We start from the raw sequence: 24,807 nt of genomic DNA on the forward strand, positions 1-24,807 counted from the left end.
GGGCAATATAGTGAGACCCCATCTCTACAATAAATAAATAAAATTTTTAAAACCTCATATTCTCAAGCACTTAAAAGGAGGCCGGGCACTGTGGCTCACACCTGCAATCCCAGCACTTTGAGAGGCTGAGGTGGGCGGATTACCTGAGGTCAGGAGTTTAAGACCAGCCTGGCCAACATGGTGAAACCCTGTCTCTACAAAAATACAAAAATTAGGCCAGGCACGACGGCTTACACCTGTAATCCCAGCCCTTTGGGAGGCCGAGGCGGGCAGATCACCTGAGGTCAGGTTTTCAAGACCAGCCTGGCCAACATGGCAAAACCCTGTCTCTACTAAAAATATAAAAATTAGCTGGGTGTGGTGGCACACGTCTGTAATCCCAGCTACTCGGAAAGCTGAGACAGGAGAATCACTTGAACCCAGGAGGTGGAGGCTGCAGTTAGCTGAGATGGCGCCACTGCACTCAAGCCTGGGTGACAGAGTGAGACTCCATCTCAAAAAAAAAAAAAAAAAAAATATATATATATATATATATATACACACACACACAAAAATTAGCCAGGCATGGTGGCTTGCACCTGTAATCCTAGCTGCTTGAGAGACTGAGGCAGGAGAATCACTTGAACCTGGGAGGAGGAGGTTGCAGTGAGCTGAGATGGCACCACTGCACTCCAGCTTGGGCAACAGAGTGACATTGTTTCAAAAAAAAAAAAAAAAAAAATCACGCTGTTGCCTTCATTTCAAATCACAACACAAATAAAATCTCCTACCAAGGTATATATCAGAAGACATCAGAATTTATTTTAAGACAGTTGGTAATACTTAAATTTCCTTAACTACAAAATACCATTTTTCTTCCAAAACAAACCAAGCTTCCTGAGTGGATAAACCTATTTTTTTCAGTACGGTTGTTCAGCTGTTCAAGAGAAGACAATGGAGAACATGTTACCTCATTTCAAGACATCTCTACAACAAATATTTATTGAGGATCAATTATGTGCCAAGCATTGCACTGCACAATTAAAATACTGAATGATGAGCTGCTTGAAAGAAGAAAGTTCCAAGGTACTATGAATGCAAAGGAGGAGTATCACATCTTCCAGAGATGAGAAAGCAGAGAGGAGGTGGCATTTAGATATACTTTTAAATTTTTTTAAAGGAAAAATGAAACTCGCAAGAAAGAGATTTTAACTTCTCATTTTTTTATAATCTCAAGTTTGTTCTTAGGTAAGACAGAAGAAGCCAGTGTCTTTTAGTGCCTATTACATAGCACTATGTAGTTCTCTATGGACATTATCTTGATTAACCATCCAAAAAGTTACAAAGAAAGAAAATGTGTGAGATATTAGTGTATTAGTCCATTTTACATTGCTATAAAGGAATACCTCAAACTGGCTAATTTATAAAGAAATGAAGTTTATTTGGCTCATGGTTCTGCAGGCCATATAAGAAACATGGCACCAGCATCTGCTTCTGATGAGGGCTTCAGGAAGCTTTCAATCATGGCACAAGGGGAAGGGGAGCCAGTGTGTCACATGGCAACAGAGGGAGTAAGAGAGAGAGGAGGGATATCCCAGATTCTTTTTGTACAACCAGATCTCCCTGGGAACTGACAGAGCAAGAACTCACTCATTACCCAGGACAGCAGCAAGCCAGTCGTAAGGGATCTGCCCCCATGACCCAAACACTTCCCAGTTGGCCCTACCTCCCAACACTGAAGGTCCATTTCCAACCTGATATTTGGAGGGGACAAATATCCAAACTATATCAGACAGTTGCCTGTTCCCAGTGATAAGAAACACAGCAGAACCCGGTGAAAGCAAGACCCGATTTGGGCTGGGTGCAGTGGCTCACACCTCTAATCCTAGCACTTTGGGAGGGCAACGCAGGCAGATGGCTTGAGCTCAGGAGTTCGACACCAGTCTGGGCAACACTGTGAAACCCCATCTCTGCAAAAAATACAAAAATTAGCCAGGCGTGTTGCCACATCCTGATAGTCCCACCTACTCAGGAGGCTGAGGTGGGAGGATTGTTTGAGCTCAGGAGGTGGAAGCTGAGGTAAGCCAAGATCATGTCACTGCCTGGGTGACAAAGTGAGACCCTGTCTCAAAAAAAAAAAAACCCTATTGAGAGATACAACAATCAGTTCTTACTTTAGAGTCCAAGAATCTCTGTCAATAACTTCCCAAAGTGGCTCCCTCATCCCACCTCAATCCCAACTCCCCAGAATAAAAATTTAAAGATTCCAACATAAACTTTGTGAAGTTTAAAAGCTAATGCTACAATTACACACCAAAACAGAAGCAACTTCTCAAAGAAACCTGCTATCCTCAACTAATAAAAGAAACAGAATTAGTTAGAGAAAAGGACATGATATAACAGCTTTTATCTGTCCAAACAAAATTGAATTCTTGCTTGTACCCTCCCCTTCTAAATAAACCTAGAAACACAGGAGGAAAATAAGAACAAAAGGACAGAATTTCCACTCTGAAATCATGCTGCTGGTAAAAACTGCTATTTGTCCCTTTTATGCCTGCTCAAATGATACCACAGTTTGGTCCCAGGTTCTGGGAAATCCAATCAACCCTCCTCCTGGCCACTTATCAGTCCTTCAACCCAGTTGCCTAACTGGACACTGAATCCTAGCTCCTAAAAAAAAATCCCTTGGACTTTTCCCCAGTTCTGCACCTTTTCTACCCCCACAGCTACCACTAAGAAACAGGTCCTTATCATTTCTATTTGGACCTAACAGCCATCTGCTTCCAATGTCATCCAACTTTTGTCCTTTCCACCATCCACATTGCTGCAAAACTGATCACAAAATTCTCCTCTGTAAAACTATACAGCAAACTGTTAAGCAGTGGTTATCTCTAGTGAATGGGATTACAGGGACTTTTCACTGCCTATTTTTTTATTATTTGTTTGCATTTTACAACAAACATGTATTCCCTTTACAATCAGGAAAAAAAATCACTATTTCCATTTGGGAACAAAAATAATTTATTCCACTTGGAATCTATTACTCTCTTTCTCCATCAGGTTAACACCAAATTCTTTAGCCTGGCACACATTACCATGCTCTCCCTCTCTCTGAAACACATTTTCAACCTCCGTCCTGAGTATTTGCTCTAGACATCCTGAATGACTTGCTGTTGTTCTTTCCTTCACTATTTTATACATTTTGCTTCCTCTGCATAGACTACAAAGATGTAACAATAATCTTGAGTCTGTTCCAAATAGGCACTCTATCTCCCACTAATGGCCACCATAAATTATTAATCTAAGAAGAATGAAGTTTCACTTGTTCACCTGCAGCACACTACGCCTACAGTCTGCGGCCTACAGTCCCACCATTACACCAACATACTAAATTCTTTCCTTCTGATCAGCGTGACTGATGTTTTTAAAAGAATAAAATGAAATGACACTTTGCATCCATAGCCTGAGAGATGACATGGGAAGAGGCAGCACAATGCAGAGGACTAACTTTGGGCAGGGGCAGGAACAGCAGACAAATATAGGGCAAGGACCCTTGTTAAATTTGCTGCACAACTTTTCAGAGTATAATTGCTTTACTTGAAGTGTTGGAAATTTCCACATCAAGTAAAAGCACAATAAAGTTAAATTTGAAAATACTAAGAATATCTGAGCTGGGTGCAGTGGCTCACACCTATAATTTCAGCACTTTGGGAGGCCAAGGCAGGCAGATCACTTGAGGTCAGAAGTTCGAGACCAGCCTGGCTAACATGGTGAAACCCCATCTCTACTAAAAATACAAAAGTCAGCCAGGCGTGGTAGTGCACACATGTAATCCCAGCTTCTCCAAAGGCTGAGCCAGGAGAATCACATGAACCCAGGAGGTGGAGGTTGCAATGAGGCGAGATCATGCCATTGCTCTCCAGCCTGGGCGACAGAGCAAGATTCTGTCCTTAAAAAAAAAAAAAAAAAAAAAAAAAAAAAAAAAAGGCACTTCCAAACCTAAGTATTAGAGCTTAAACCACAAAACTCTAAGAAGAAAACAAAGCAGTAAATCTTTGCAACCTTGGATCAAGCAGTGGTTTCTTAGAACAAGCAACAAAAGAAAAAAAAGAGATGGATTGGACTTTACCAAAATTAAAAACTTTTGATTCAAAGTCAATCACAAAACCAAAGAAGTGAATCATCAAGAAATTGAAAAGGCAGGCTGGGCACGGTGGCTCACACCCGCTATCCCAGCACTTTGGGAGGCTGAGGCGGGTGGATCACCTGAGGTCAGGAGTTCAAGAAAAGCCTGGCCAACATGGTGAAACCCCGTCTCTACTAAAAATACAAAAATTAGCCGGCGTGATGGTGCACACCTGTAATATCAGCTACTCGGGAGGCTGAGGCAGGAGAACTGCTTGAGCCGGGGAAGAAGAGGCTGCAGCGAACCTCTGCACTCCAGCCTGAGTGACAGAGCAAGACTTCATCTCAAAAAAAAAAAAGAAAGAAAAAAGTGAAAAGGCAACTCAAAAAAACAAGAAATATTTGCAAATTATACATCACATAAGAGCATAGTATTAAGAATATAAAAAGAACTCTTACAACAATAAAAATACAACCCAATTTTAAAATGGGCAAAAAATTTGAGTAGGCATTTCTCCAAAGAATATATGCAATGGTCGCTAAGTACACGAAAAAATGCTCAACATCATAAGTTATCAGGGAACTGCAAATCAAAACCACAGTAAGCTACCACTTCATGCCCATGAGGATGACTAAAATCAGAAAGACAGACAATACCATATGCTGACAACGATGTAGAGAACTGAAACCCTCATACACTTCAGGTGGAAATGTGAAATGGTACAGCTGATTTGGGAAAGACGCTGGTAGTTCTTCCAAAGGTTAAACATCCTAACAGTTAACATATTATGCTGCAATTCCACTCCTAGATATATACCCAAGAGAACTGAAAACATATGGCCCAACAAAAACTTCTACAAAAATATTCATATCAGTATTAGTCATAATGGCCTAAAAGTGGAAACAATCAAATGTTCATCAGTTGATGAATGGATAAACACAACATGATATAACCACACAGTCATTTGAAAGAATGATATACCCATACATGCTACAATATGGGCGAACTTTGATTATGCTGAGTAAAAGCAGCAAGACACACAATAACATATATAGTATGATTTCATTTGTACGTAATGTCCAGAATAGAAAAATCCATAGACAAGCCACAAAAAGTTGATTAGAGGATACCAGGGAAATGGGGAGTGACTGCTAATGTGTACAGAGTGTCTGTGGTGATGAAATGTTCTAAAATTAGATAATGGCGATAATTATACAACACTGTGCATATGCTAAAAACCACTGAATTGTCCAAAAAAAAAAAAAAACCCGGCTAGAAGGCCCTAAACATTTAACTAATGGAAAATGCACTAATTCATCCATCAGTCAATATCCTAGAATGTTTATAGAAAAGTACATTCTGACAATTTTTGGTAACCAATTTGCCTTCACCAATCTCCCTTCATTAGAGATCACAGGCAAATACAGTTGATCCTTGAACAATACAGGGCTTAGCGGCGCTTACCCCACACACAGTCAAAACCCACCTACAACTTGACTCCAACAAACTTTACTTATAGCCTACTGTTGACTGGAAACCTCACCAATAACATAAACAGTCAATTAACATATTTTATATGTTATTTTAATTACATACTGTATTCTTACAATAAAGTAAGCTACAGAAAGAAAATGCTAAGGAAACCATAAGAAAGACAAAATATATTTACTATTCATTAGTAGAAGTGGATCATCATAAAGGTCTTCATCCTCATTGTCTTCACATTGAGTCGACTGAGAAGAAAGAGGGGAGTTGGTCTTGCTGTTTCAAGGATGGCAGAGGCGGAAGAGGTAGAAGGGGAGACAGAAGAGGCAGGCAAACTTAGTGTAACTTTATAGAAATACATCATAGGCCTTGCGCAGTGGCTCATGCCTGTAATCCCAGCACTTTGGGAGGCTGAGGCGGGCAGATCACCCGAGGTTGGGAGTTCGCGACCAGCCTGACCAACATAGAGAAAATCTGTCTCTACTAAAAATACAAAATCAGCCGGGCGTGGTGGCACATGCCTGTAATCCCAGCTACTAGGGAGCCTGAGACAGGAGAATCACCTGAACCGGGGAGGCAGAGGTTGTGGTGAGTCGAGATCAAGCCATTGCACTCCACCCTGGGCAACAAGAGCGAAATTCCATCTCAAAAAAAAAAAGAAATAAATACATCATAATTTCTGCCTTTTTTGCTTTTTCATTTCTCTAGAAATGTTTTGGTATGGTACCATTCCTTCTTCCACCATCTGCCTTAGTTTCAGTGTCTGTATCATAGAAGAGTAGATGTTGTAAAAGAAGTCCAAAGCAGCCTAAATAATCAGAACCATTTTGCCAGCTTGTCTAACATCAATTTGTTTCCTGATACTGCTTCTTTTGTGTCTTTTTCCTCATCATCTGGTACTGGTTCAGAAGCACTCGTCTCCATCAAGTCATCTATTAATTCCTCTGGTGTGCCATCTATTGGGTCTTTAATTCTCTCAGATCTATATTTTAAAATCCTTCATTCCCCCATCTTTTTTTCCATACCCACAATTTCTTTCATGATTTCCTTAACTGGCTCTGCCATAAACCCTGTGAAGTCATGCACAACATCTGGACACTGTTTTGTCCAGCAGGAATGTATTGTTTTGAGCTTGATGGCTTCTGTGGCTGTAATGATGGCATCTTAAATGGTGTAATCCTTCTAGACTTCATGACGTTCTCCCTATTGGGGTTTTCTTTCATAATGTAGACAATCCTTTCCATAGGGTACCGCGTGTAACGAGCCTTAAAGGTCTTATGACCCACTCATCTACGGGCTAAATTAGAAATGTGTTTGGGGGCAAATAGATCACTTCAACACTTTTGGTGTTGAACTCATTGGGCTATGAGGGATCACGGGATTGTCTAATATCAAAAGAACTTTAAAAGGCAGTCCCTTATGGGCAAGGTACTTCTCCTTAGGGAACAAAGCATTGATGGAACCAATCAAGAAAAAGGGTTCTCATTGTCCAGACTTTCTCTCTGTAAAATGAAAAGACTGGCAGCTGGTGTTTATCTTTTCCTTCCAAGGCTCAGGGGTTCACAGCTTTATAGATAAGGGCAGTCCTAATCATAAACCCAAACTGAATTTGCACACAATGGTAGAATTCTATCCTTCTATCCCTTCTTGCCTTAAATCCTGGGACTTGCTTCATTACTAATAAATGTTCCTTGTGGCATTTTTTCCAGAATAAGGCCCTTTTGTCCGCATTAAAAACCTATTCAGGACCAGGTGCAGTGGCTCACGCCTGTAATCCCAGTACTTTGGGAGGTCGAGACAGGCGGATCACTTGAGGTCAGGAATTCGAGACCAGCCTTGGCCAACATGGTGAAACCCCGTCTCTACTAAAAATATAAAAATTAGCTGGCATGGTGGCGCATGCTTTGTAATCCCAGCTACTCAGGAGGCTGAGGCAGAATCGTTTGAACCCGGGAGGCAGAGTTTACAGTGAGTAGAGATTGTACCACTGCATTCCAGCTTGGGCGACAGAGCAAGGCTCTATCTAAAACAAACAAACATACAAACACCTATTCCAGCAGATGTCCTTTCTCCTCAATGATTTTTTTTTTTTTTTTTTTTTTTTTTTTTTGGAATAAGGTCTCACTCTGTCACTCAGGCTGGAGTGCAGTAGAACAATCACAGCTCACTGTAGCCTCTATCTCCTACGCTTAAGTGATTCTCCAACCTCAGCCTCACAAGTAGCTGAGACTCTAGGTAACGTGCCACCATATTTTATTTTATTTCTTTGTAGAGACAGAGTCTGACTATGTTGCCCAAGCTGATCTCGAACTCCTGGGCTCAAGTGATCCTCCTACTTTGGCCAGCCAAAGTGCTGGGATTTACAGGCGTGAGCCATGACACCCAGCAGAAATATTGTTCTGAGCTTTCATAATCCAATGATTTTCTTAATGGCATCTGGGAACGTATCTGCTGCATTTACTGTTATCTTGACTGGGTTTTGCGGGGGTTTTTGGTTTCGTTTTGTTTTGAGACATAGTCTCGCTCTGTTGCCCAGGCTGGAGTACAGTGGCACGATCTTGGCTCACCGTAACCTCTGCCTCCTGGGTTCAAACAATTCTGCCTCAGCCTCCCGAGTAGCTGGGATTACAGTCGTGTGCCACCATACCCGGCTAATTCTTGCATTCTCCAAAAAACTTTATGTGTAAGTGGACCCGCACAGTTCAAATTTTGTTCAAAGGGCAACTGTAGTTTTCATTATCTTTATAAATTCTGTTACAAACTTAAATGTTGGGATAGGAGTTAGAAAACCCAATATATAGCTATTCATGTACTCAACACCAATATATCAGATGCTGAAACATATCATATGATATTAAGGATGGCACTGTATATTTCTGGACTGCTTCTGAGGCAAGCAATTTGAACCATAAAGATTCCACATAGCCCTAAAAGCTTACGTTGTGTTTATACTGCTACCCATAAGTACATCCAAGAGAATATTTTTAAGTTTTTAATTATATAGGTTCCTAGGCTGGGCATGGTGGCTCACGCCTGTAATCCCAGCACTTTGGGAGGCGGAGGCAGGTAAACCACTTGAGGTCTGGAGTTCAAGACCAGCCTGGCCAACATGGAGAAAACCTGTCTCTACAAAAAATAGAAAAATTAGCCCAGTGTGGTGGCAGGTGCCTGTAATCCCAGCTACTGGGGAGGCTGAGGCATGAGAATCACTTGAACCTGGGAGGCAGAGGTTGCAGTGAGCCAAGATCACACCATTACACTCTAGCCCGGGTGACAGAGCAAGACTCTGTCTCAAAAAATAATAAAATAAAATAAAAAATAAATATAAATTATATAGGTTATTAAAACTCCTACTTTATGTAAATCAATGTAGTAATAAGAAATATTGATCCACTGATTCACTTTGAAATTTATAATAAGGATCATGATAAAGTCAAAAATTAATTACATTTTGATTTACATACGCTTTCCTATCCCTCTGCATATTTCTACTTTAGAAAGTTCTGTCTCTCAGAAAAACAAAGTTTTTAAAACTGGACATCTGTTGATCATAGTGCTATTTATAATAATAAAAAGTTATAAATAAGCATCAATCAACAGAGTAAATGGTTAAATAAATGTACACGTATACAGACTATAGTTATTAAAAATGTTGAACAACGGCCGGGCACAGTGGCTCACGTCTGTAATCCCAGCACTTTGGGAGGCCGATCCAGGTGGATCACGAGGTCAGGAGATCAAGACCATCCTGGCTAACACGATGAAACCCCGTCTCTACTAAAAATACAAAAAATGAACCGGGCTTTGTGACAGGCGCCTATAGTCCCAGCTACTCGGGAAGCTGAGGCAGAAGAATGGTGTGAACCTGGGAGGCAGAGGTTGCTGTGAGCCGAGATCGCACCACTGCACTCCAGCCTGGGCGACAGAGCCAGACTCAGTCTCAAAAAAATAAATAAAATAGGCCGGGCGCGGTGGCTCAAGCCTGTAATCCCAGCACTTTGGGAGGCCGAGACGGGCGGATCACGAGGTCAGGAGATCAAGACCATCCTGGCTAACACGGTGAAACCCCGTCTCTACTAAAAAATACAAAAAACTAGCCGGGCAAGGTGGCGGGCGCCTGTAGTCCCAGCTACTCTGGAGGCTGAGGCAGGAGAATGGCGTAAACCCGGGGGGCGGAGCTTGCAGTGAGCTGAGATCCGGCCACTGCACTCCAGCCTGGGCCACAGAGCGAGACTCCGTCTCAAAAAAAAAAAAAAAGAGGAAAATAAACACCTTATTGGTATATTGATTGGTTTTTCTGTTGCACAAAGCCAGAATGACAAATCCAAACACGATAAACACCAGAGTGGTGTTCTTCCCAGGTTGTTTGTTTGTTTGTTTGTTTGGAGACGGAGTCTCGCTCTGTCACCCAGGCTGGAGTGCGGTGGCGCAATCTCAGCTCACTGCAACCTCTGTCTCCCAAGTTCAAGCAATTCTCCTGTCTCAGCCTCCCGAGTAACTGGGACTAAGGGCGCCCGCCACCACGTCCGGCTAACTTTTGTATTTTTAGTAGAGACGGGGTTCCACCATATTTGGTCAGGCTGGTCTCGAACTCCTGACATCAGGTGATCCACCCGCCTTGGCCTCCCAAAGTGCTAGGATTACCTGTGAGCCACCGTGCCTGGCCTGTTCTTCCCAGTGTTAAATGACAGCTAGATCTGCATTCTCCTCCCTTTTTTTTTTTTTTTTTTTTGAGACAGGGTCTCACTCTGTCGCCAGACTGGAATGCAGCAGCATTGTCTTGGCTCACTGCAACCTCTGCCTCCCAGGTGCAAGCAATTCTCCTGCCTCAGCCTCCCGAGTAGCTGGGACTACAGACATATGCCACCATGCCCAGCAAATTTTTTTTGTATTTTTAGTAGGGACGGGGTTTCACCATCTTAGTCAGGATGGTCTCAATCTCATGACCTCGTGATCCACCCGCCTCAGCCTCCCAAAGTGCTGGGATTACAGGGGTGAGCCACCACACCCGGCCTGATATTTTTCAAAATGCTTTTAATAATTTCTACACCAAAACACAACATGAAACTTTGTTTATTCTTCACTACTTTTCAAAGTAACATATATATCTGTGAAAAAAATTACCCATTATTCCAATAAAAATTAACAACAGGAAATTAAGATGACTAGAAAACTTCCTGGTAAATTATATTGTAGAACATATCTTTAACATAAACGTAGAAAAATGTGGATGACAAGATTACATAAAAATAAAATATTCCAAGGAAAACTTGCTGCTGTCTTGTTTTGTTTTTGTGACAGGGTCTCAGTCTGTCACCAAAGCTTGAGTGCAGTGGTATGATCACAGCTCACTGTAGCCTCAACTTTCCCTGGCTCAGGTGCTTCTCCCACCTCAGCCTCCTGAGTAGCTGGGACTACAGCTGCATGTCACCACACTTGGCTAATTTTTATAGTTTTTGTAGAGACAGGGTTCCCCCGTGTTGCCCAGGCTAGTACGGAACTCCTGGGCTCAAGCAATCCACAGACCTCAGCCTCCCAAAGTGCTGGGATTACAGGTGGGAGCCACCATGCCCAGCACAAACTTTTGGCTTTTTAATAAGTCAAAAATACTTACCAACTATAAAGTGGGTAAAGACTAGTGAGGCTGGAAGAGGGGTGGTACCTCAACCACGAACTACAGGTCCTAGGAGCTAAGAGATATGTAAATTGTAAGGCTGGTCAGCTCTTTAGCTCAGATAGAGGAAAATCATGGAGAAAACAGCTCTAACTACTATCACGCTGAAGCAGAAACCATTTCAACTGTCAAATTGTGATAAAGAACATTCACAGCCACTGAGGTCGGGATGAGGGGCACTTTTTACGTATTGTTAGTAGTAGTGGAGAAAACGATATATGAAAAAAATTAGGTTATATATACTAAGAGGCTTAAACAACTAATACCCTTTAACACAGCAAATTAATTGATAAGACACTATTTTAAGGAAAGAATTAGATATAAAGACCAAGATTTAGACACAACAACAGCTATTAGTATTACATATATTATCAAAATATTAGGAAAAACTTAAATGTTCAACAAGCAGAAAGGACTCAGTAAAGCACTGCATATTCATATAATAAGAGTATAAACATCCACTAAAAATCAAGTTCTTAAAGAAAAATTCGATAATATAGATAAACACTGATCATATCTAAAGTTAGAGAATCTCAAACTCATTCACAGTACCCTTAGTATCTTAGTTTGTTCACAGGACCCTAGGTCAAAGGAAATACCTGATGATTCCAATCATTACATAATTAGGTAAAGTAATTTAGTAAGTACTTATGTCCAAACAACATATAATTATTTTAAAATAAAATATAGGCTGCCAGGCACTGTGGCTCACACTTGTAATCCCAGTACTTTGGGAGGCCGAGGCGGGAGGATCACGAGGTCAAGAGATCGTGACCATCCTGGCCAACATGGTGAAACCCTGTCTGTACAAAAAACACAAAAAATTAGCTGGGCATGGCAATGCGCGCCTGTAGTCCCAGCTACTTGGGAGACTGAGGCAGGAGAATCACTAGAACCCAGGAGGCGGAGGCTGCAGTGAGCTGAGATTGTGCCACTGCACTCCAGCCTGGCGACAGAGTGAGATTCCATCAAATAAACAAACAAACAAACAAATAAATAAATAAATAAAAATACAGGCTGGGAGTGGTGGCACATGCTTGTAATGCTAGCACTTTGGGAGGCTGAGGTGGCTGGACTGTTTGAGCTCGAGAGTTTGAGACCAGTCAACACAACATGGTGTGACCCCCATCTCTACAAAAACTACAAAACTTAGCTGGGCATGGTGGCATGCACTTTCCAGCTACTCGGAAGGCTAAAATCAGAAGATGGCTTCAGCCCAGGAGGCTGAGGTTGCAGTGAGCTAAGATCGTATCACTGCACCCCAGCCTGAGCAATATAGTGAGACCCTGTTTCAAATAAATAAATAAATAAAAATAATACACATAAATTGATATTTGCCTCAGCTGTGAGAAAAAATACACATATATGGCCGGGCATGGTGGCTCACGCCTGTAATCCCAGCACCTTTGGAGGCTGAGGTGGAAGAATCACGAGGTCAGGAGTTTGAGACCAGCCTGACCAACATGGTGAAACCCCGCTTCTACTAAAAAATACAAAAATTAGCTGTGTGTGGTGGTGGGTGCCTATAATCCCAGATACTTGGGAGGCTGAGGCAAGAGAATCGTTTGAACCCGGGAGGCGGAGATTGCAGTGAGCTGAAATCATCGTGCCATTGCACTCCAGCCTGGGCAACAGGATAAGACTCCATCTCAAAAAAGATAGACAGATAGATAGATAGATAGATAGATAGATAGATAGATAGATAGATAGACAGACAGATAGATAGAACAATAAATATAAAATAAAATAAAAAATAATTTTAAAATTACAAAAACATTTACAGAAAAAAGTATAAAATCAAAAAGAGGAAGAGGGTTGGGCATGGTGGCTCACGCCTAAAATCCCAGCACTTTGGGAGGTGGAGGCAGGTGGATTACTTGAGCTCCATAGTTCAAGATCAGCCTGGGCTACGTAGTAAAACCGCATCTCTACAAAAAAAACACAAAAATCAGCCAGGCGTAGTGGCACATATCTGTTGTCCTAGCTACTTGGGAGGCTGAGGTGGGAGGATCACCTGAGCCCAGGGAGGTGGAGGCTGCATCACTGCTCTCCAGCCTGAGCAACAGAGTGAGACCGTGTCCCAAAACAAAAAAAAAAAGAAGAGCGAAGAAAAAAATAGCCAAGTGCGGTGGCTCACACCTGTAATCCCAGCACTTTGGGAGGCCAAGGTGGATGGATAATTTGAGGTCAGGAGTTCGAGACCAACTTGGCCAACATAGTGAAATCCTGTCTCTACTAAAAATACAAAAAAAATTAGCCAGGCATGGTGGCACACACCTGTAATCCCAGCTACTCAGGAGACTGAGGCACAAGAATTGCTTGAACCCAGGAGGCAGAGGCTGCAGTGAGCCAAGATTGTGCCACTGCACTCCACCCAACGCAACAGAGCAAAACTCCGTCTCAAAAAAAAAAGAAAAAAATACACATAAATTGAAATAAGAAATTGGATTTTTGGCTGGGAGCAGTGGTTCACGCCTATAATCCCACCACTTTGGGAGGCCGAGGCGGGTGGATCACAGGGTCATGAGTTCAAGATAAGCCTCGCCAAGATAGTGAAACCCTGTCTCTGCTAAAAATACAAAAATTACCCCGGCGTGGTGGCAGGTGCCTGTAATCCCAGGTACTCGGGAGGCCGAGGCAAAAGAATCACTTGAACCTGGGAGGCCGAGGTTGCAGTGAGCCCAGATCGTACCACTGTACTCCAGCCTGGGCGACAAGAGTGAGACTCTGTCTCCAAAAAAAAAAAGAAACTTCCCAGAAACAACAAGATATACTAGAAGACATGAAGCAATAGTTTTGAATGTTAAGAAAAAAAATATTCTTAATATTTAATTATTAATTCAGCCAGACTTATGAGAACAAAATACATTATCAGACATGCAAGAACTCAGAAAATCTACACATCCTATATGAAAATGCTACTTAAAAAGATATCCTCAGCCAGGCACAGTGGCTCATGCCTGTAATCCTAGTACTTTGGGAGGTCGAGGCAGGCAGATCACCTGAGCCCAAGAGTTTAAGACCAGTCTGGGCAACATGGCAAAACTCTTGTCTCTTCAAAAAATATGAAATTTAAATTTAAAAATATGAAAATTAGCCAGGCGTGGTAGTGGGTGCCTTTAAGCCCAGCTACTCAGGAGGCTGAGGTGGGAGGATCACCTGAGCCAGGAGGTTGGGGGTGCAGTGAGCCATGATCATGCCACTGCACTCCAAACTGGGTGTTAAGAATAAAACCAAACTGTCTTCAAAAAAAAAAAAAAAAAAGACATCCTCATCTAAAAACAACCAAAAGCAAGAATCCAAGAAAAACCACACATAGGATATAAAGAAAAACTACTAGCTGAATATGACCCAGAAGACTTGAAGAAAAGGCAGAATAAATTAACATCAACAATTAGATCTTAATACCTGGAATACTGCTTCAAGCTGCACTTTTTTAATACAGTCATCCCTCAGTATGGTGTGGGGAGGAGTATGTGGACCATGTGGTTGGTTTCAGTTCCTTCAAAACCAAAATCCAAGAATGCTCAAGTCCCTGATATAAAACGGCACCATATTTGCATATAACCTATATGTATCCTCTCGTATACTTTAAATCATCCCTATATTACTTATAATACTTAATACAATGTAAAAACTTTATAAATAGTTATGCTGGGTTTATTTGCATTATTTTTTATTGTCTGGGAGTTTTTTCTAATTTTTTTTTTTTTTTGGAGTTTTTTCTAATTTTTAATTTTTTTTTCTCGGCTCACTGCAGCCTCAACCTCCCCAGCTCAAGTGATCTTCCCACCTCAGCCCCCAAGTTAGCTGGGACCACAGGCATGCACCACTATACCCAGCTAGTTTTTTGTTTACTTTTTTGTAGAGACGAAGTCTCACTATATTGCTCAGGCTGGCCTTGAACTCCTGAGCTCAAGCAATCCACCCGCCTAGACCTCCCAAAGTGCTGGAATTACAGGTGTGAGCCACAGCATCCAACCTTGAATATTTTCAACACACAGTTGATTGAATCTGTGGATGCAGAACCTATAGATAGAGAGGGCTGACGGTACTAAAGATTACATTTCCTTCTCCACGAGTCTCAACATATTAATCTACTCAGCAGTAAATAAATTTTAAAATCATAGTATTTCAATGCTGTTGAATGCTTTAAATGTTCACTTTTTAGAATCAACCCATGGACAAAAGAGCATTGAATACACCAAAATACTACAAACATTATTACTAACATTATACTTTAAAAATTGGGAAGTAGCAATAAAGAGTGGGAAAGATGTATTACCTCCTTTAACATTCATGTTAGAAAGACACAATCTCTAAAGATTGAACCAGGAAGAATTTGAAACCCTGAACAGACCAATATCAAGTTATGAAATAGAATCAGTAATTAAAAGCCTACCAACCAAAAATAGCCCTGGACCAGATGGATTCACAGTTGAATTCTGCCAGACATACAAAGAAGAGCTGGTACCAAGCCTACTGAAACTATTCCAAAAAATCAAGGAGGGAAGATTCCTCCCTAATTTACTCTACAAAATCAGTATCATCCTGATACTAAAATCTGGCAAAGATACAACAAACAGAGAAAAGTACAGGCCAATATCCCTGATGAACGTAGATGCAAAAATCCTCAACAAAATACAAACCAAATCCAGCAGCACATTGAAAAGATAATTCACTACGATCAAGTGGGCTTTATTCCTGGGATGCAAGGATGGTTCAACATATACAAATGAAGAAATGTGATTCACCACATAAACAGAAATAAAAACAAAAACCATACGATCATCTCAGTAAGCACAGAAAAAGCATGTGACAAATCTAACATTCCCTTCATGACAAAAATGCTCAACAAACTAGGCACTGAAGGAACATAGCTCAAAATAATAAGAGCCATCTATGACAAACCCACAGCCAACACCATACTGAAAGAGCAAAAGTTGGATGCATTCCCCCAAGAACTGGAACAAGACAAGGATGCCCACTCTCACCACCCCTATTCAATACAGTATTGGAAGTCCTAGCCAGAGCAATCAGGCGAGAGAGAGAAATGAAAGGCATCCAAACAGGAAAAGAGGAAGTCAAATTATCTATTTACTGATAATATGATCCTGCACCTAGAAAACCCTAAAGATTCCTTCAAAAGACTCCAAGACCTGATAAACGACTTCAGTACAGTTTCACAATAAAAAATCAACATATAAAAAGCAACCGCATTTCTATACACCAATAACATTCAAGCTGAGAACCAAACCAAGAATGCAATCTTGGCTGGGGGCTAGGGGAGGGAGCTGGCTCACACCTGTAATTAGCAGCACTTTGGGAGGCCAAGGTGGGAGAACTGCTTGAGCCCAGGAGTTCAAGATCAGCCTTGATAACACAGTGAGACTCTGTCTCCACAAAAAATTTAAAAATTAGCCAGGCTTAGTGGTGTACACCTGTGGTCCCAGCTACTCAAGAGGCTGAGGTGGGGGAATTACTTAGGCCCAGGAGATTGAGGCTGCACTGAGCCATGATCACGCCACTGCACTCCAGCCTCAGTGACAGAGCGAAACACTGTCTCAAAAAAATAAAATAAGTAAGTTATTCTAAATATTTTAAAATAAGAAAAAGACAACCCTATTAAAAAGTGGGCAAAGGACACGAATGGACACTTCTCAAAAGAAGACATACAGGTTGCCGGGCGCGGTGGCTCAAGCCTGTAATCCCAGCACTTTGGGAGGCCGAGGCGGGTGGATCACGAGGTCAGGAGATCGAGACCATCCTGGCTAACATGATGAAACCCCGTCTCTACTAAAAATACAAAAAACTAGCTGGGCGTTGTGGCGGGCGCCTGTAGTCCCAGCTACTCGGAGGCTGAGGCGGGAGAATGGCGTGAACCCGGGAGGCAGAGCTTGCAGTGAGCCGAGATCGCGCCACTGCACTCCAGCCTGGGTGACACAGTGAGACTCCGTCTCAAAAAAAAAAAAAAAAAAAGACATACAGGTAGCCAAAAAACATGGGAAAAAATGTTCAACATCACTAGTCATCAGAGAAATACAAATTAAAACCACAGTGAGATACCGTCTTACACCAGTCAGAATGGCTATTATCAAAAATAAAAAACAAGAGACGTTGGCAAGGTTGAGGAGAAAAGGGAACACTTATATACTGTTGGAGGGAATATAAACTAGTTTAGCCCCTGTGGAAAGCAGTTTGGAGATTCCTCAAAGAACCAAAAATAGAATTACCATTTGACCCAGCAATCCCATTACTAGGTATCTACCCAGAGGTAAAGAAATCATTCTACCAAAAAGACACCTGCATTCGTATGTTTATCATAACACTATTCACAACAGCAAAGTCATGGAATCCTCCTTGGTATCTAACAACAGTTAAAAAGAAAATGTGGTATATATACACCACGAAATACTATGCAGCCATAAAAAAGAATGAAATCACATCCTTTGCAGCAACATGGGTTGGGCTGGAGGCCATTATCCTAAGTGAAATAAGAAAACAGAAAATTAAATACCACACGTCCTCACTTATAAGTGGGAGCTAAACAATGGGTACACACAGACATAAAGATGTGAACAACAGACACCGGGGACTCCAAAAGGGGGAAAACAGAAGGGAATGGGTTGAAAAACTACTTACTGGGTACTATGTTCACTATTTGGGTGATGGGTTCAACAGAGGCCCAAACTCAGCATTATGCAATATACCCATGCAACAACCCTGCACATGTATCCCCAAATCTAAAATCTAAAAGAAGAAAAAAATTCACATTGGGAAGATCAGAGATAATATCTAAACTAATAAATAATGAAAAAGAAATTTAAGTTTATAATTTAAAGCCATAAAAGTATTTACTAGAGGCTGGGCATGGTGGCTCACACCTGTAATCCCAGTACTTTGGGAGGCCGAGGTGGGCGGATCACAAGGTCAGGAGATCGAGACCATCCTGGCGAACATGGTGAAACCCCGTTTCTACTAAAATTACAAAAAATTAGCCAGGCATGGTAGCAGGCACCTGTAGTACCAGCTACCCGGGAGGCTGAGGCAGGAGAATGGTGTGAACCCGGGAGGCGGAGGTTGCAGTGAGCCGAGATCACGCTACTGCACTCCAGCCTGGGCGACAGAGGCAGACTTTGTCTCAAAAAAAAAAAAAAAAAAAAGTATTTACTAGAAACAAATTAAAATAGAAGTAATAAATTTGAAGGTTAGGATGAGAAAAGGGAAAACAATAGGGGTAGTGGGATTTCACAATATTGCTCAGCCTCTCTGATGGAAACTTAACAAAAACTGCCTAAAATTGATAAATCAAGAAGCAGAATTATATGTATATTATTTAAAGTTATAATGGTAAGCAACAGTAAGCAACAGCAAAACTTACACAGAAATGGTTAACACTGGTTACCTCTGAGATGTGACAAGGACGGTCTCCGGCACAGACAGTGAGAAGGAAGGCTTTTACTTTTTTTTTTGAGACGGAGTCTTGTTCTGTCGCCCAGGCTGGAGTGCAGTGGTGCAATTTCGGCTCATTGCAAGCTCCACCTCCCGAGTTCACACCATTCTCCTGCCTCAGCCTCCCGGGTAGCTGGGACTACAGGCGCCCACCACCATGCCTGGCTAATTTTTTGTATTTTTAGTAGAGACTGGGTTTCTACAGGATGGTCTCAATCTCCTGACCTTGTGATCCACCCACCTCAGCCTCCCAAAGTGCTGGGATTACAGGCGTGAGCCACAGCGTCCAGCCTAGGCTTTTACTTTTCATTTTGCCACCACGTCCAGCCTAGGCTTTTACTTTTCATTTTATATACAACTATACTGTTTAAGTTTTTTACCACGTGCAACCGTTATTTCATAATTTTAATAGCATAAAATTATTTCCACTTTGATACAAATATACAACAAAGATCAACAGATTGCTGAAAAATCAGTTAATACAATTCTGGTTTTGTAAATAAGACAAGATCAAATTACATAAAATCTTTCAGAAAACAGAAAAGTCCTTTTATAAATTTGTACCTAAATCCTAAAATAAGAGTTCATCCCCTGTGGAAAGCAGTTTGGAGATTCCTCAAAGAACCAAAAATAGAATTACCATTTGACCCAGTAATCCCATTACTAGGTATCTACCCAGAGGAAAATAAATCATTCTACCAAAAAGACACCTGCACTAGTATATTTATCGTAACACTAAAATAATAGGATTTACTCAGTGTTTAAGTCATTCTTAAAATGCAATTACAATAACTACATTGAGGTTGGGTGCAGTGGCTTACACCTGTAATTCCAGCACTTGGGGAGGCCAAAGCGGGTAGATGGCTTGGGCCCAGGAGTTCGAGACCAGCCTGGGCAACATGGAAAAATCCATTGTCTCTACAAGAAATGCAAGAATTAATCAGGCATGGTGGTACATGCCTGTAGTCCTAGCTCTTCAGGAGGCTGAGATGGGAGGATCATTTGAGCACAGGAAGTCAAGGCTACAGTGAGCTGTGATTGCATCACTTTCACTTCAGCCTGGGTGACAAGAGCAAGACCCTGTCTCAAGAAAAGAAAGAGAGGAAAGAAAGAAAATACAGAACAAAAAGAAAAGAAGAGAAAAGAGAGAAAGAAAGGGAGAAAAGGAGGGAAAGAGGGAGGGAAGAAGGGAGGGAGTTTTCCAGAAATCACAGACTTACCTTTCTGTCCAAATTTAAATATCTACAAACATCTGCAAAACACTTTGCCATGAATAGGTTTTGTTCTATAACTGGAACAAAACAAAGTTAACTGGCCTATTTGATAAATAAATCCATTCCCCAATCACGTTCAGCTTAGTAACTGAGATCATCCATTACAAACCCTCACTGAAAAAAATGTTTTTAAATAGAAAATACACAACAGGTTTAAAGCCTCTATAAGAAGAGTGTATTTTTCCTTTAGCAAGACTTATTATACAGCTCAAGTTAAAGATTATTTTTTTTGAGATGGAGTCTTATTCCAGGATGGCATGCAATGGCACAATCTCGGCTCACTGAAACCTCTGCCTCCCGGGTTCAAGCGATTCTCCTGCCTCAGCCTCCTGAGTAGCTGGGACTACAGGTGCGCGCTACCACGCTCGGCTAAATTTTGTATTTTTCAGTAGAGACGGGGTTTCACCATATTGGCCAGGATGGTCTCAAACTCCTGACCTCGTGATCTGCCCACCTCAGCCTCCCAAAGTGCTGGGATAGCAATCGTAAGCCACCACACCCCGCCAAGTTAAAGATATTTTATTTTATTTTATTTATTTATTTATTTTTTTTTTTTTTTTTTTTTTTTTTGAGACGGAGTCTCACTCTGTAGCCCAGGCTGGAGTGCAGTGGCCGGATCTCAGCTCACTGCAAGCTCCGCCTCCCGGGTTCACGCCATTCTCCGGCCTCAGCCTCCCAAGTAGCTGGGACTACAGGCGCCCGCCACCTCGCCCGGCTAGTTTTTTGTATTTCTTAGTAGAGACGGGGTTTCACCGTGTTAGCCAGGATGGTCTCGATCTCCTGACCTCGTGATCCACCCGTCTCGGCCTCCCAAAGTGCTGGGATTACAGGCTTGAGCCACCGCGCCCGGCCTAAAGATAATTTATAAAGACACCTGTTGCTGGGCGCAGTGGTTCACGCCTGTAATCCCAGCACTTTGGGGGACCAGGCGGGCAGATCACGACGTCAGTAGAACGAGACCATCCTGGCTAACTCGGTGATACCCCGTCTCTACTAAAAATACAAAAATAATTAGCCGAGCGTGGCAGTGTGTGCCTGTAGTCCTAGCTGCTGGGGAGGCTGAGACAGGAGAATGGCGTGAACCCAGCAGGCGGAGCTTGCAGTGAGCCGAAATTGCGCCACTGCACTCCAGCCTGGGCGACAGAGCAAGACTCTGTCTCAAAAAAGAAAAAAACAGACACCTGTTATTTGAGGACTTTACAGGTTTTTATTTCTCTGTGATCACTCACTTCTGGATAAGAACTCAAACCCTCAATAAATAACTACTGCTGCACGCTTGTATCCTGAATTACATCCTGTCTTCTCTCTTGAGACTCTCTTTTACCCTGTACAGTGCACGTTCAAAACAGCTATTACAGGAAGTGTTGGACTATCAGCTATTTATAAATGGACAAAAACCTTTAAATAGCTTTGTCTGCTACTCCTTTATGGTTCTAGATACTCTCTGGTTTTAAAGAAATTGTCATGCTAGTTATTCATCTTGTCCCTTTGTTTTAGAATCCAAAAGTAGTACTAATATTAGTCACATTATAACAAGTTGATCTTAAAAGAACACATTCGTTTTAAAACATCCAAATACTCTTACTCTAATAGTTTACCACCAAGAAAATTGCAAATTGTAATGTATTGCTTTAAAATCTTCTATATTGTCATCTAACCCTGCACTACAGAATAATTTTTCAAAACAAATAGATGCCCCTCATTATACTTGAAGGGTTGGTTCAGGGACCCCTGCATATACCAAAATCCACACATACTCAGGTCCTGCAGTTGGCCCTGGAGAACCCGCCTATACAAAAATTCAGCCCTCATATACGCAGGTTTCACAAACCTGCATGTAAGTGGACCCACGCAGTTCAAACTCCTGCTGTTCAACAGTCAACTGTACACAACTTGTAACACCACATATTAACTTACTTGTCTAGCATATCAAGTTCAAAAATATAAGACACTATATTTTATACACCTTAAAATATAAAAATACTTAATTCATCAACATTGACACAGATCGCACTAAAAACCTTTCCATGGATCTCCTCTTCCTATGTGAAACTCAGACACACAGAGACTGTTTTAGGAGCCTTTCCCATGCTCCTAAAACAGTAGCCATAAGAAAGTAGCTTAAACCCAGAAGGCAGAAGTACAGTGAGCCAAGTTCGCGCCACTGCCCCCTAGCCTGGATAACAAAGCAAAACTCTGTCTCAAAAAAAGAAAAAGAAAGTAACTTGCGCTTCCTTTAACAAATGATTTATAGCTCATTTTTATGTGTTAATTATCACCGTAAGCCAGGTGCAGTGGCTCTCACACTTGTAATCCCAGCACTTTGGGAGGTCGAGGTGGGCAGATCTCCTGAGGTCAAGAGTTTGAGACCAGCCTGGCCAACACGGTGAAACCCATCTCCACTGAAAAACACAAAATTAGCCGGGCATGGTGGCACATTCCTGTAATCCCTGCTACTTGGGAGGCTGAGGCAAGAGAATCGCTTGAACCCAGGAGGCAGAGGTTGTGGTGAGCCAAGATCGTGCCATTGCACTCCAGCCTGGGCAAGAAGAGCAAAACTCCATCTCAAAAAAAAAAAAATATATATATGTATTATTATTGTCTTAACATTTCACTTCCTTATTCTTAGCCAACCCCCCCATCTCCAGTCTTCAAATATTTCTATCTTATACATCACTGTATTAGTGAACCATTCCAAGCCATTACTTCCAAAGGTAAACGGCTTCTAGGAATTTAACTTACACATTACTAGGTATAAAATGCTGTGCTTACTAGAATATTCCACTTCAATGTTAGTACTAGAAAGACTGGAGAGAGCCAATGATGTAAGTCAATACAACAAGATACAACAAAAATATTAAAAGCAACAAGGCATCTCTGTATATAGATATGTCATAATGTTTAAGTAATGTTTAAGATTAAAAATATGGGCCAGGCACAGTGGCTCATGCCTGTAATCCTAGCACTTTGGGAGGCCAACGCAGATGGATCACTTGAGGTCAGGAGTTTGAGACCAGCCTGGCCAACATGGTGAACCCTGTCTCTACTAAAAATACAAAAAAATTAGCCAGGTATGGTGGTATGTGCCTGTAGTCCCAGCTACTCAGGAGGCTGAGGCAGGAAAATTGCTTGAACCTGGGAGGTGGAGTCTGCAGTGAGCCAAGATCTTCCCACTGCACTCCAGCCTGGGTGACAGAGCAAGACCCCATCTCAATAAATTAATTAAATAAAAATAAAAATAGGGCCAGGCATGATGGCTTATGCCTGTAACCCCAGCACTTTGGGAGGTCAAGGTAGGAGGATTACTTGAGGCTACAAGTTCAAGACCAGACTGAGAGACACAGGAAGACCTCATCTCTACAAATAATTAAAAAAAAAAAAAAAAAAAAAAAACCAGAAAACAGCTGGGTATGGCCCACATCTGTAGTCCCAGTTACTCAGGAGGCTGAGGCGAAACAATCGCTTGAGCCCAGGCAGCCAAAGCTGCAGTGAGCCATGATCTAAAAATAGAGAAGTGTGCAGCACACTAGCATGTCATATTTAATGACATCTTTAAGTTAACACGCATGCACATACCCCGAAAGAAAATCCCTCTTAAAGGACAACCAAGAATGATTGCCTCTAAAATAGGGAAAGAATGGCTGCGAAAGGGATGACTTATGTTACACTGGTGGTTTTTTGTTGTTTTTGTTTTTTTGAGACAGAGTCTCACTCTGTCGCCCAGGCTGGAGTGCAGTGGTGCAATATTAGCAGCTTCCACCTCCCAGGTTCAAGCAATTATTGTGCCTTAGCCTCCCAAGTAGCTGGGATTACAGGTGTCTACTATCACACCCAGCTAATTTTTTGTATTTTTAGTAGAGACATAGTTTTCACTGTTGGCAAGGCTGGCCTTGATCTCCTTACGTCAAGTGATCTGCCCACCTCGGCCTCCCCGAAGTGCTGGGATTACAGGCATGAGCCACCACGCCCAGCCACATTGTATATTTTTATGCATATATACATTTACAAACTTTTTTTTATAATACCTTTTTTTTTTTTTTTAAGAGAGTCTCATTCTGTTGCCCATACTGAAGTGCAATGGCATCATCATAGCTCACTATAGCCTCAAACTCCTGGGTTCAAGCAATCCTCCCACCTCATCCGGCCATAAAATACTTTTCTGAAAAAGTAGTACAATATCCTTGATTTCATTCATAAATTGATAGTTCAAGTATCGATTTGCTTTATCAAGCTATTTCAGCCTTAATATTTCTCCTATAACTTGAAAGAAGACATAACAGTTTTCCTATTTATCCACACCCTGATTTAAACATTTTTATTGAAAGGTCACTTGATGGGTCAGAGAATTATTTGCTGCTAAGCCACTCATCCAAAGACTCTAAACCTACACAGTTCAGTGTGATAGCTACTAATTAGTTTCTCAATCACACTAACTACATTCCAGTAATCAATAGTTATGTGTGGCTTGTGGCTAGCATACTGGACAGCACGGATGCAAAACATTTTCAGATCACTGCAGAAAGTTATATTGGACATCACTGCTCTACACCAGGAGTCAGCAAACTAGAGCCTGCAGACTAAATTCAGCCAACCACTTATTTGTGTAAATAAAGGTCTACTGGAACACACCCATCCTTATCAATATTGGATTACGTATTATCTGTGGATGCTTTGGCACTACAATAGAGTAATTGCAACAGAGACAGTGTAACCCAAAACGCCCAAAATATTTAGTATCTGCCTCTTTACAGAAAAAGTTTGCTGACCACTACTCTAGATTATCAAATTTCATTGAAAAAGAAAACATTAATTTCCCT

The 24,807-nt window shown here is 41.6% G+C and overlaps 1 protein-coding gene across 8 annotated transcripts in view; it reads right to left on the reverse strand.

The window, feature by feature from the left end:
* The window catches only part of LOC105492072 (cyclin dependent kinase 19), a 216,702-nt gene that overhangs the window by 184,538 nt on the left and 7,357 nt on the right, over positions 1–24,807 (reverse strand). Inside the window, exon 1 of one of the 8 annotated variants that reach the window (XM_071096309.1) lies at positions 5,775–5,792. The exons of the other annotated variants lie outside the window; for them this stretch is intronic. The gene's annotated coding sequence lies outside the window, so the exon portion shown is untranslated. Of the gene's footprint in view, positions 1–5,774; positions 5,793–24,807 lie in introns of those variants that run through there. 8 annotated transcript variants of the gene reach the window in all.

Source organism: Macaca nemestrina, chromosome 5 (genome assembly GCF_043159975.1).
Source record: "Macaca nemestrina isolate mMacNem1 chromosome 5, mMacNem.hap1, whole genome shotgun sequence".
NCBI lineage: Eukaryota > Metazoa > Chordata > Mammalia > Primates > Cercopithecidae > Macaca > Macaca nemestrina.